Genomic DNA, 12,041 nt, shown 5'->3' on the forward strand with positions numbered 1-12,041 from the left:
AAGCCTTTCCCAGGCCTACTCTTTATTCCTTTCCAAGGAATAAAGAGTAGTCCAAGTCTAGTTGTTCCTGAGCCTCAGTCGTGGGGACGAGAGGGAGGACGTCTGGAGGGCTCCTGCGGCAATACTTGGGAGGTCATCGGCAGCTACAGGCTCTTTTCGGTTCAGCAGCACTTCGCGGTTTCAGCGTTTAGCAAACAGCACTATGACAGATCTTGGATACCGGTTAGACTCTTTGCTCCCTCGGGGAGGGAGGACTCTGAATCTGGAGGTCCTGCTTCGGGATGGTCCTTAGGAGTCTCGTGGAGCTTCTAGCCAGATTCGTTCCGAGACAGCCGTTGCACTCAACTACAGATCATCAACCCTTGGCATTGGGCTCTTACAGCAACTAAGAAGCACATCTAGTCAGGGAAGGTTGTTCAGTGGAGTTCGTCTCTGGGTTATTTGGTCCCAATTACCCCAGGGGAGAAGTCATTCCGGAGGAGCTTCAACATCGAGGTGAAAAAGTTCAGCACAGCAGCAGGGCTTCTACGGGCAATTCAAAGGTCCAGGAGGTTGCAGGAAGCTTCGTTCACGTTTTTGTCAGGCGTTTCTCCCAGTGGTCGACTCTGCCTGTAGTCCCAAACCCCTTGCCTTTTAAGCAGATTTCTCCCATTCATGCAGAGCCTAGGCTGTCAATCGCACAGCAGGGTGGCTGTCCTGTGTTAGGGGGAATTTTTATTTTAGTGCTGAATTTCTCCCATCTTAGAGACCCCCAGCTCTTTTGCTGGACTTTTTAATTTTAACGTTGAGTGAGTGAGACCTTTTTCTCACCCTCTCATGTGTTTTGACCTCATTTGGATTATGTGTTTTTACTGTTTTTTGGAATCTGGCAAACACAGGCATCTACTTTTTGTATGGTGACACACAGCACCTCAGTGCAGTCTCACTGAGAAGTCCCTTGGATTTCCCCTAAGGTTAAATACCTTGTCTTGGGTAAACTACTGTCCCCAAGAAATGTAAGCTGAAATTTAGCTTACTTACCTTTTTACTTTGTAGGTCCAGCACAGGCCATCTTATGTGGAGTGCTGGGGAGCTACCCAGTAGCCCCTTATCCTACTTTCTCATGTAACATTTTTGTTACCCTCACTACTTTAAAAGGCTGGTAGCAGTGGTTTACTTTTTACTACCAGTGTGCATTTTGTCAAAATGGCCCCATCATCTTTTTATGCCATTTTCTGTTTGTGAGGTCTTTCTTGGGTTGTACTCTAAGTTGAGACATGTTTGAGCCGTCTGTGTGCTTTGCCTTTGGCAGGTTTCAGCCCGGAAGCCTGCCCCTGGCTCCAGTGTGTCTGGAAGGAAGGACAGGGAGGGTCCCGAAACTCCCCTGTCCTTTTGTCTCACGAAACCAGTCCCGATTGGCCGTCTGGCTGTCCGGCAAGGACAGCCACCCTGCTGTGTGATTGACAGCCTAGGGCTATGAATGAATGAGAACAAGCTTAGAAGGTGAGGTTCTTGGGACTACACAGTCAGAGTTGACCACTGGAAGAAACGTCCAAAGAAGAAATCATGACGAGAAGCCCGCTGCAACCTCCTGGACCTCATAGTGCTCGGTGAAGCCATGCTTCTGTGCCGACCTCCTTATTCGCATAAACAGAGAAGCTCTAGACGGAACGACTTTTCCCCTTGGGCTGGTGAGAATAACTAGCACTGTGACGAATTCCACTTTGGCGCAATCCTCGACTTGCTGTGCCTCTCCAGTGCTGCAGAAGCCCGATGCCAGGGGTCGAGTGTCCATAACAGAGTGCAACATCTCCAGGAGTATTAGAAACAGTGGAAAATCTGGCATGATCAGATGAGTCACCCAAACCCATCTACAGGAGAAGGCAAACTCACTGCGGACTATGCAGAACCCTTACATGAGTAATCCTTACATGGCTTTAATGTTTATGTTTCCTGCATACATGCCACCAACTCCCATAATTCCCCCATCTTTTCCATCAATGCCTCCAGTTACACCTGCTCCTCCTCCTCTTCCTCCAGTAGCTATTACATCTGTGCCACCGCCAAAGCCAATAGCTGCACCCCCATTAACCGCCACACCTACAGATCTTACTACTGCTCAAGTAAGCACTGCGCTCCCAGCATCTGCAAGTTCCCATTCGATTGAAGGTGGAAGAGTACCATTACTTGAAACTCCTAGTATGCCACCGCTTCAAGGTTCCCTTCCATTTCCCCCTCCCCCTCTGCCACTTCCTGCTGCTGCCCAAGGAGAGCAGACACCTTCAATTCCTCCGGCTATCCCCACAACCACTGTACCACCACCTTATGGCGAAGCAGAATCATTGAGGATGACTGGTCCACTTCCTGGATTCTTCAAACCTCCCCCAAGGTAAGAGGGCATACTTTGAATTTCTGTTGTTCATCATAACCATCCACATTTAAGTTCATTAATGTTCTTTCGTAGTTAAAGAATGAGTAGATTTGTGTTTTATGTTCCAATGTGTTGGGTAGATTTTCTAAAGCCTTTAGTGCGTATCTTTAGGTCTAGGTTCTGGAATTAGGTGCTGCTAGGGTTTCCTTCGAGCTGACCAGGTTCTGTGGTAGTTGTGATAGAACAGCCAAGCCTAACTTGCAAGAGGTGAAGTGTATAGGTTATTGTACACTTCATTTATACTCAAGAATGGCCACACTAGGCTGGAAACTTTCATCATCTAGGATCTTAATGTTTCCCATATGTGCATGAGCCAGGACATTTAATAGAAATTTCAATAATTACTGATTCTGGTATTTTTCTTATTGGAATATCTAAAAAGCGATTCAGTGCTAACTTAAGGCAGTTTACCAGCATCCGCTAATTGGGGACTTGCAGGGTTTGGGAGGGAGTAGGGCCCCCCTGCTCACCTGAACCCAAAAATAGATTGGTTTTATTTTTCTTATGATGTTGGTTATGGTTGGTTTTCTTTTACACCATGGCTTGTATTACAATACAGCTTGTGGCCAAAGTTTTTCCACCTCACATCTCGTTTGGCCTCCTCCTTTCAGGCATTGTCATTACTGTCATACCTGTCATCATTGTCACTGTGTCACCTGCATGCCCCTTCCCCCGCACTAAACCACTTCCAGGCTTACAGACATGGGCCCTCCGGCATGGGAGGCCCAGGGACATAAGCTGGGAGATGGGGTTATTTTGGGTCCGGCCAGGACAGCACCCTTTAGATGCTCGCCCCCTTAGCATGCTGGTGCCAGGGCGGGCTGTCAGGTCGCCACTACAATGGGGACCCAGATAGCTGGGTGCCCGCAACGGAAGGGAGGTGTCAGGAGGAGGGGGACATTAGGTAGTCCCTACCCCAAGACACCTCACATCAAAGGCCCCCTCCCATCCGGATGGATGTGGAGACAAGGGGCCTTTGATGTTCAAAGAGGGGCTACCTTGCCCCCAGGCCAATTTTGCCCTATAACCAGGGAGGGCAAGGTGGCCCCTCTCATTCCGTGCCTTTCCTCTGCACAGGTACTGTTCTGGATTCCGGATCCAGCAGCCAATAACTAAAACCTCCCTCCCACCCTTAAAATTCAGGATGAACTACACAAGAAGGGGCCAGGTAGAACCACAATAGTAGCTAAAGGTTTCACAAATAGATTAGGCAACAATTTAAACATCAAAAAGGTATACATAAAGGCCAAAATGCCTACTAAATGGACAAAATAATAACGACCAAATTCAAAAGAAAATAAAAATGGCGATAAACTCGATCAATGGAGCGGGAATTCGGGTATTAAAACCCAGGCTCAAAGAACCCACCTCCGAGGAGAAACATATCAATAACACCTCACAAGGGGGATCAAACACAAGTGGATCATGGGCAAAGGGAATGCCTAAATATGCCTTAAAAGTGAAAGAAGGGCACTTGGCAGCAGGGGGGGAAAGGCTGGATGCCTCCTCCTTCACCCTGAGGACATGGACAGGTCACCCAGGTCCACTGCTGGAATCCTCCTAGGGTGTCTTCTCTAAAGTCCCTGGACCCTAACAAACTTTTAAAGTAAACTACTTAATTGTTTTCCCAGTCTGCCTCCCAAACTCTGAACTTTGCCTGCAACTGAGCCGTATCTCACCCTGCCTACTGCTGGCTCCAAGACCACTAGTGTTAGGTAAGATTTTCATAGCAATGATAAATCCTCCTGACCTGTGTCAACCCGTCATGACTTGGGGAAGATGGCGAGTTTGGAACCGATGGAAACGTTGTCCGCCATTGATGTTTCCATCACGTTCCTTGCAGCGTCATGTGCAGGTCTAGTTGTCTTGTTGCTGTGCGTCATTTTCTTTCCCCACTTCCGGCTCTCGGACGCGTTGCAACGTTTGGTTCTGCTGCTTGCTGTTGCCCACGCTCCCTGCTTTAGCTTCGAGCTTCACTTCTGCCCACCCTCCTTCCTTCCCTTCCTTGTTGTTTCCACTCTCTCTCTGTATTTCCTCCCTTCCTCCTTGCTTCCCTCTCTCCCGTTCCTTCCGTCTTTCGTTTCATTTCTCTAGTTCCTTCTGAGTATTCTTTCTTTCCCGTTGTCCTGCCTTCCTGCCCCCCTGCATTTTTGTTCCCGGCTTCCCATGTACCGACTCCTGGCCTGCCTTTGGATTGCTCTGCCTTACCCATTGTCTTCGTTATCTTCTCATGTGTCCCAGACCTGCGCCTGCCCCCGGTTTGCTTCTTCCTGATCCTTCAGTACTGTGTTCTGTTCAAGTTGCCACACTTTGCAGCCGTCTACAGTTTCAGCGGTATACTCACGTTGGGCTACCTTTCTCCATTTTCATCCCCCAGACTCCTCACGTGGATTATACATCGGAGTCGACCCCGCAATAACATTCAATTCCGTGGAGACTCCATTGGGTTTTTTTGTGCCTCTGGCTTTTTCCCCCGCTTTTGGCTACCGCGGAAGATTGCCCACAGCCCACCTATAAGGTGACACTGCGGCGTCCTTCCACGGCCGCCCCTATCTACATAAAAAAGGGAGAGACCTGGACCAAAAGGAAAAAAGAAGCCGGCACTCAGATGGAAAAGTAGAGGTGAGGAGGAAGGGGATGTGGGAGAGATGGAGTCCTCAGTGGAAGAAGAGGATATTACTGACCAGCCCGACAGTTTGCAATACCCACAACCCGACATGGCTACTCCACAGCAAGTCCAGGAACTAGTGGCTGCTGTCCAGAACTTGAATCTGGAAGTCCAAAATCTCAAGAGTGCCAATGCCACCAAAGGATGACTGAAAGGAAACAGCCTTCAACAGATCTGCCTCCGCTTCTGTTGGTCTCAGGAAAATTTGATGGCACGCCTAAGAAGGTGAACGAGTTCTTAGACGCTTGCAACTCACATTTTTCATTCCGAGCTCAAGCATATTCTTCTGATCATGCCAAAGTAGGGTTTACGATCGCACACATGACCGTAAAAGCCCTGGCATGGGCCACCCCATTGGTCAACCAGACCGATCCGGTACTGCAGGACTATAGTGCCTTCAAGACTTATCCAACAGACTTTCTTACATACAGAAAGCACTTACTTAGCATATGAGGACCTCCTGGACATCAAACAAGGTAATACCAACTTACTGTCGTACATTACTTCTTTCAATCAAATAGCGGCGGAAGCTGGATGGCAGGAGCAAGCTCAATATGCCATTTTTCTGAGAGGTTTAAGAGAAGATTTGAAGGATGAGCTGGCACGCATTGCTCGACCTCTCACATTTGCTGAGTTAGTTACTGCCACGCTCCGCATTGACTTTCGTTTATCAGAACGCTGAGCAGGAAGAAAGAAAACCTGGCCCTTCTCCCTTGGAGACCCTTCCTCCGCTATAACCTTCTACCCCACGCTCATCCCGAGTGGAGCCTATGCACATCGGAACCACCCCTGCCCCTCTTACGCCTGAAGAACGCAAGAGGCGCCGAGAAGGAAGTCTATGTATTTACTCTGGCTCATCAACTCATTTACTCCGGGATTGTCCGGATGTGCCACCCAGACGCCCGGAAAACGATCGCCCTCGGTGAGTGTTGGGACTCACTACCGAGGGGCCATTACTAGTCCTTATGGCACCCTTTCGGTCACTTCCTCAGACAGGACAGATGATTCTCGTCTCATGGTAGTGGCGGTGACTTTACTTGTTGGGGACTCTAAAATACATTCCCAGCCCCTGCTTGACTGTGGAGCCGCTGGAAACTTTGTTGATACCCAATGGGCAGAGCAAAGAGGTTTAAACTGCATCGCCAAGACAGAAGACAAGAAGGTAGTGGGGGTTGATGGTGAACCCCTGAGTTCGGGCCTTATTACCCATACCACCGATGAGCTCATTATGTCAATTCAACAACATTCCAAACGCATCACCTTTGACATAATTCGAGCCGCACACTTGTTCCTCATCCTTGGCATTGGTTGGCTACGCAAGCATAACCCCACCATCAATTGGTCCAAGAATCTCCTAAGTTTCCATTCATCTTTTTGCAAGACAGACTGCCTACCTGAACCAAAATTTGAAACTGTTAAAACGGTATGCTGTATGGAGTCTAAGATGGTTCATTGTCTGCCCAACCATTTCAAGGACTACACTGAGGTGGTTGCAGAAAAGATCCCTTTAGAACTACCACCACACAGACCTGAAGATTGTTGTATCGATCTCAATCCAGGAGCCCTGGTACCTTTCTGCCACATGTTTCCCTTATCGGTACAAGAAAAGCAATATCTTTGGGAATACTTGGACAACAACCTTGCCAACAAATTAATCCGCCCTTCGAAGTTTCCGGCTGGGGCCTCATTATTCTTCATCCCTAAAAGAGGGACTCAAGAACTACATCCATGCATCGACTACAGGGGCTTAAACAAGGTGACCATAAAGGACCGATATCCCATGCCACTTATCACCAAGATTATTCACGCTGTACAAGGAGCCACCATCTTCACCGAACTAGACTTGCGCAATGCTTACCACCTTCTTCGGATTCAGTCTGGTGATGAATGGAAAACTGCCTTTCGCACCCCTTTCGGTCTTTATGAGTACCAAGTGATTCCTTTTGGGTTAGTCAATGCTCCTTCCATATTTCAGAACTTCATGGATCGTCTTTTTTCTGATCTACTGAGTCACACTACCATAATATATCTTGACAATATCTTGATATTTTCTCGCACTCAAGAACAACATGACCAGCATGTCAAAGAAGTCTTCCAGAGGTTACAGGATAATCATCTTTCAGTAAAACTCAATAAATGTGTCTTTTCGGCTTCCACCATTTCTTATTTGGGGTTCATCCTTTCCCCTGAAGGTATCGCCATGGATCCCCAGAAGGTCAGCTACATCCTAGGTTGGCCATCACCCAAGACTGGGAAGGATGTCCAGAGATTTCTTGGTTTGGCAAACTTTTACCGGACATTTATACCTAACTTTTCACAACAGGTATTGCCCATCATTACACTCAAGAAATCTTCTACCCCGTTTCGTTGGTCCCAGGATGCCGAAGAAAGCTTTATTCATCTCAAGGAATCCTTTTGCTCTGCACCCATTCTCCGACAGCCGGATCAACATCTCCCTTTCCTTGTAGAATCTGATGCTTCTGCCGCTGCCGTAGGGGCAGTTTTCCTACAAAAACATCAGAATAAGGAACACTCGGTATCCTACTTCTCAAAAACACAACAGCAGTCAAAAGAATTATTCTGTGATAGAACGCAAACTGCTAGCCATGAAATTGGCCTGTCTAGAATGGCACCATCTTCTACAAGGTGGTGAACACCCCTTCACTATCCGTACCGACCACAAAAATCTACAAGTTTTACGTCAGTTCGAATGTTATAACACCAGACAGGCGAGATGGGCTCACTTCTTTGCCCAGTTCAACTTTGACATCACCTACATACCAGGCAAACAGAATTTGGTTGCTGATGCCCTATCCAGACGCAGTGACTACTCTGCAGAATCCGAACAGACAAAAGTTGTTATTCTCGAAGACCAAGAGGATCAGGGTACTATCCACCTTCCTACAACAAGGGAGGGGTCCGGTGGATACTTTGAGGTGGAAAGACATTGCAAGGCTATCGACTATGACATCCAGGACGGTCTGTATTTTGTGAAAGGGAAGTTATAACTACCTTCACAGTCTCTGAGGAAAACCACATTATCTTGGTGTCACGACTCAAAGATCGCAGGACATCGTGGTAGTAAAGGCACTCTCGCCTTTCTGCAAAGACACTTCTACTGGCCATATATGAGAGAAGAAACCACCCAATATGTGCAATCTTGCCCTACTTGTCTCCGCAACAAAGTACCCACGCAAAAGCCTTTGGGATTGTTGGAGCCATGTTCCATACCTACAAGCCCCTGGTGCATAATGGTTGTAGTGGATTCTTTTTCTAAGTTGGGTAATTTTTCGCCCCTGCCTGGTATTCCCTCAGCTACCGAAATGGCAGAAGTTTTTCTAAAAGAGGTCTTCAAACTTCATGGGATACCAACCAAAATTATCTCAGATCGTGGTAGCCAGTACACCTTCCGTTTCTGGAAGGCCTTCTGCGAGAGATTGGGGATTGAAAGAGCATTGACTTCAGGTTTCCATACCCAATCCAATGGACAAACCGAAAGTCTTAACGGCACTCTTGAACAGTACCTTCGGTGCTTTGTTAATCAGCAACAAGACAATTGGGTCGAACGCCTTCCCACCACAGAATTCTCTTACAACTCCTCCTTCCATTCCACTCTAGGGATGAGTCCCTTTTCTGCACTTACGGGTATCACCCACGTTCTGTTATACCCCTAGAGGGCCTCATCTCCAACATTCCCTCCATTGATTCCTCTTTAACACTTATTTTTTAAGCCCACGAGAAGGCCAAACTGAGTCTCCAGGAGGCTCAAGAGCATAACAAGACCCAGGCCAATAAACACTGTAGACCTGTTCCGGGTTGGGGAGTCTCCTAGGAGGCCCAAATACACTTTGGCATGATTGGCTGGCTGACTGTCTGGCAAGGACAGCCACCCTGCTGGGTGAGCGACAGCTAGGCTGGAATGAAAGGGAGAGAACCGTTTAAAAAGTGAGTCTCTTGGACTGGAAAGCAGAGTCGACCACTGGAACAAAAGAACCGAAAACGAGCTGGAAAAGGACGGCTGCAGCAACTTCTGGATCGTTGGTTTGCCTGGTGAAGTCCTGCTGCAGGTCCGAATTGCCAAGTTCATCTCGACAGAGAAGCCCCTTCAAGGACTCCTTTGAGTTGGTGGGATCAATCAACTCATAAACCACCTGGATACCATTCTCGGAACTGGTTGGGATTAACCGGGGAGATGGGGGGCGGGTTTGGGGGAGGACACCAGCTTGTGTGCATGACAACAGCTACTCAAACCGAATATCTTCAATTTTGACAGCTTGTTTGACCAGTCCCTGCGCAGTGCAGAAGTCCCCCTACGTCCCCACCACTGAGGCTCAGGAACAGTGCGATCTGCAGGAACTGCCAGGAACCAACATCTTCAGCTGCATCTTTTCTTCATATTAAGGTACTGTGCCAACCCGATTGAGAGAACTTCCCTCTTGCGGTGAAAGTTCGTGAAACTTTCTCAACTTGCACGCCTAATCAGCTTGTGACCCAACATAGGATTCTTTTTCGTCCAAACTACTTCTGACAACTTTGGCAAAGACTTTACCGTTTACTACAAGAACTGCTCTTTCCTATCCAAGACACTAGCCCATTGACTTTGGCCTAGGACTATTCAACTGAATTAAGTCCTCTAGTGAACTGAAACTATTTGCACTGCTTAATAAAGTATTTGTGATCTCTTCTATTAACCTGTGCCTTTTTACTCCCATTTTAAGTAACTGAAATGCTGTTTTTCTCCTATTTCAATGGAGCCCAATTTACTCAGAAACGTATTGGGTTGGTATTGAAGTGTGTTTGTGTAGAATATTAAGTTTCCCCCTTCTAGTGAATGTTTTCTAAATGATTGTGTAATAAATAAGTGTTTCACCAAGAAACCGTAAGTGTCTACTTGAACCACTGTGATTGCAAGACCTCTGTGTAACCTCTTGTACTGCTCACATTCACTCTTGAGATAAGCCTGGCTGCTCAGCTCGCTACCAAAAACGGTGTCGTACAGACTTATACCAAAGGGTGGTTTTGCTTACACCTGTAGTCCTAATTGTATGTGATGGTCCCAGAGGGTACTGCATGCAATTCTGCCCAACACAGACTGTTGCTTAAAAAACCCAAGCTTAGATCCAGACTCGCCCAACAACTATAGGCCAATCACCACCATGCCTTTCTTGCTAAAAAACTGCATATCTGCAAATTCAGTCCTACCTGGAATCAAACCATTTTCTGGGGAAAAGGCAATCTGGCTTCCATCCACGTCATGTTACAGAGTTGGCCTTGCTTGACCTAAATAATTAGCTAATGGAAACTATGGATGGAGGCAAGCCTGCCCTTCTTCTGGATCTTCTGGATCTGTCTGCCGCCTTCGACTTGGTCGACCACAAGATCCTATGTAGACATCCCACAGAGACTGCCCATTTCTCCCAGGAAGCTACAGCCTGGATCACCTTCTTGGAAAGTGGAGCCAGGAGGTTCTTGTCCGATCAGGCCTCGGCCACTCCCTCCTCCATTGAACGAGTCCCCCAAGGATCTTGCACCTCCCCCATCCTCTACAATCTCTTCATACTACCTCTATTTAAAGACTTAGACGAAAACAGCATTGCCTTTACGAACTACGCCGATATGCAAATTCTCCTGACTCTCTCTGGCTCTTATGAGCACGACCTCAACACTCTTAGGGAGATGAATGCAATCATCCAGACTTGGATGGAGGCTAATGGTTTATGTCTCAAAGGGGGACAAAATGGAGATCCTATTGGTAGGCCCGAAGGAAATTCTGAACAGACTTGACAGCCAATACAGCAGCTTCAGCATTGAGAATACTGTAATCACAGCCTCTGCTGCAGTGCTGCAGTTAAAACTTTGGGTGTATCCCTTGACTTCACCCTATCAATGAAACTTCAAGTCAGCGCCATCTCATCCTCATCCGCTCTCGCAATCAAAATCATCAATGCAGTTAAACCTTACATCTCGGCCAATAACTGCCTCAATAAAGCCAGAGCCACCATAGGTTCAAGGCTGGACTACTGCAATGTCCTTCTCCTAGGCACCTCATGCAAAAACATTAACAAACTACACAAAACAACGCGCTCAGAGCAGCTCTCAGCATTCCTAGGAGGGAGCGCATCTCTCAGGCTAGACCTGATGCCCAAAGGCTCCGCGTCAAAGAGAGCATACTGTTTAAGACCCTCACCATCACCCACAGATGCCTCTCTCAGTCCACCCCACCCACCTGTCAGAACGAATTCACCAGGTGCCCGGTAACAGACCTAAACGGGAAAAATACTCACACCAACAATCAGTACTGACCTTCAAAAGAGCCAAAGCTGGCGGCGTCAGCTTCTCGGTGCTAGCACCAAGGAACTGAAATGCAATACCACTCTTGGTACAATCAAGACCTACTTGACTTAAAAGCTCAAAAAATACTAGCCCTGAAAAACTGGCAATCCAGTCCCTCCACCCTCACTAGAGAGTCATACCTATCAATTGCCAAACAGTACAAAAATGCCATAGCCACAGCCAAAGCCACTGCCTACAATTCCAGAATTAACAATGCTAAATCCCAATCCAAGGAGTTACTTGTCATATTCAATTAACTTCCTGTTCCCCCTACGTCTACACATCAGACCGTAAAGGATGAAAAATGGTATAACATCATCCAACACGCTATGCTAGGTAAAATCAACCTACTCCAAGAGAAAATTAAAACCAACCTCAACAGCCTACCCAAAGCCTCACCACCTACTCAGAATGACACCAAGCCTCAAATCTCCCCCGCCGCACACCCAAATCCCCCCACACCCTTTACTTTCAGAGAAGTAACCATCCCTGAACTCATAGAAATCGTTAAGCACCTCAAACCTTCGCTATGCAAAGGCGATATTTGCCCTGCTAACATCATCAAGGACTGTGCCGTATCCCTAGCATCTTTCTTTACAGCCTTTATTAATGCGTTACTCACCTCGGGCA

General features: G+C 47.4%; 1 protein-coding gene across 1 annotated transcript in view; it reads right to left on the minus strand.

Moving 5' to 3' along the window:
* The window catches only part of NDE1 (nudE neurodevelopment protein 1), a 225,811-nt gene that overhangs the window by 13,591 nt on the left and 200,179 nt on the right, over positions 1-12,041 (minus strand). The gene's annotated exons all lie outside the window — the stretch shown is intronic.

This window comes from Ambystoma mexicanum, chromosome 2q (assembly GCF_040938575.1).
Source record: "Ambystoma mexicanum isolate Mex_15411 chromosome 2q, UKY_AmexF1_1, whole genome shotgun sequence".
Taxonomy (NCBI): Eukaryota; Metazoa; Chordata; class Amphibia; order Caudata; family Ambystomatidae; genus Ambystoma; species Ambystoma mexicanum.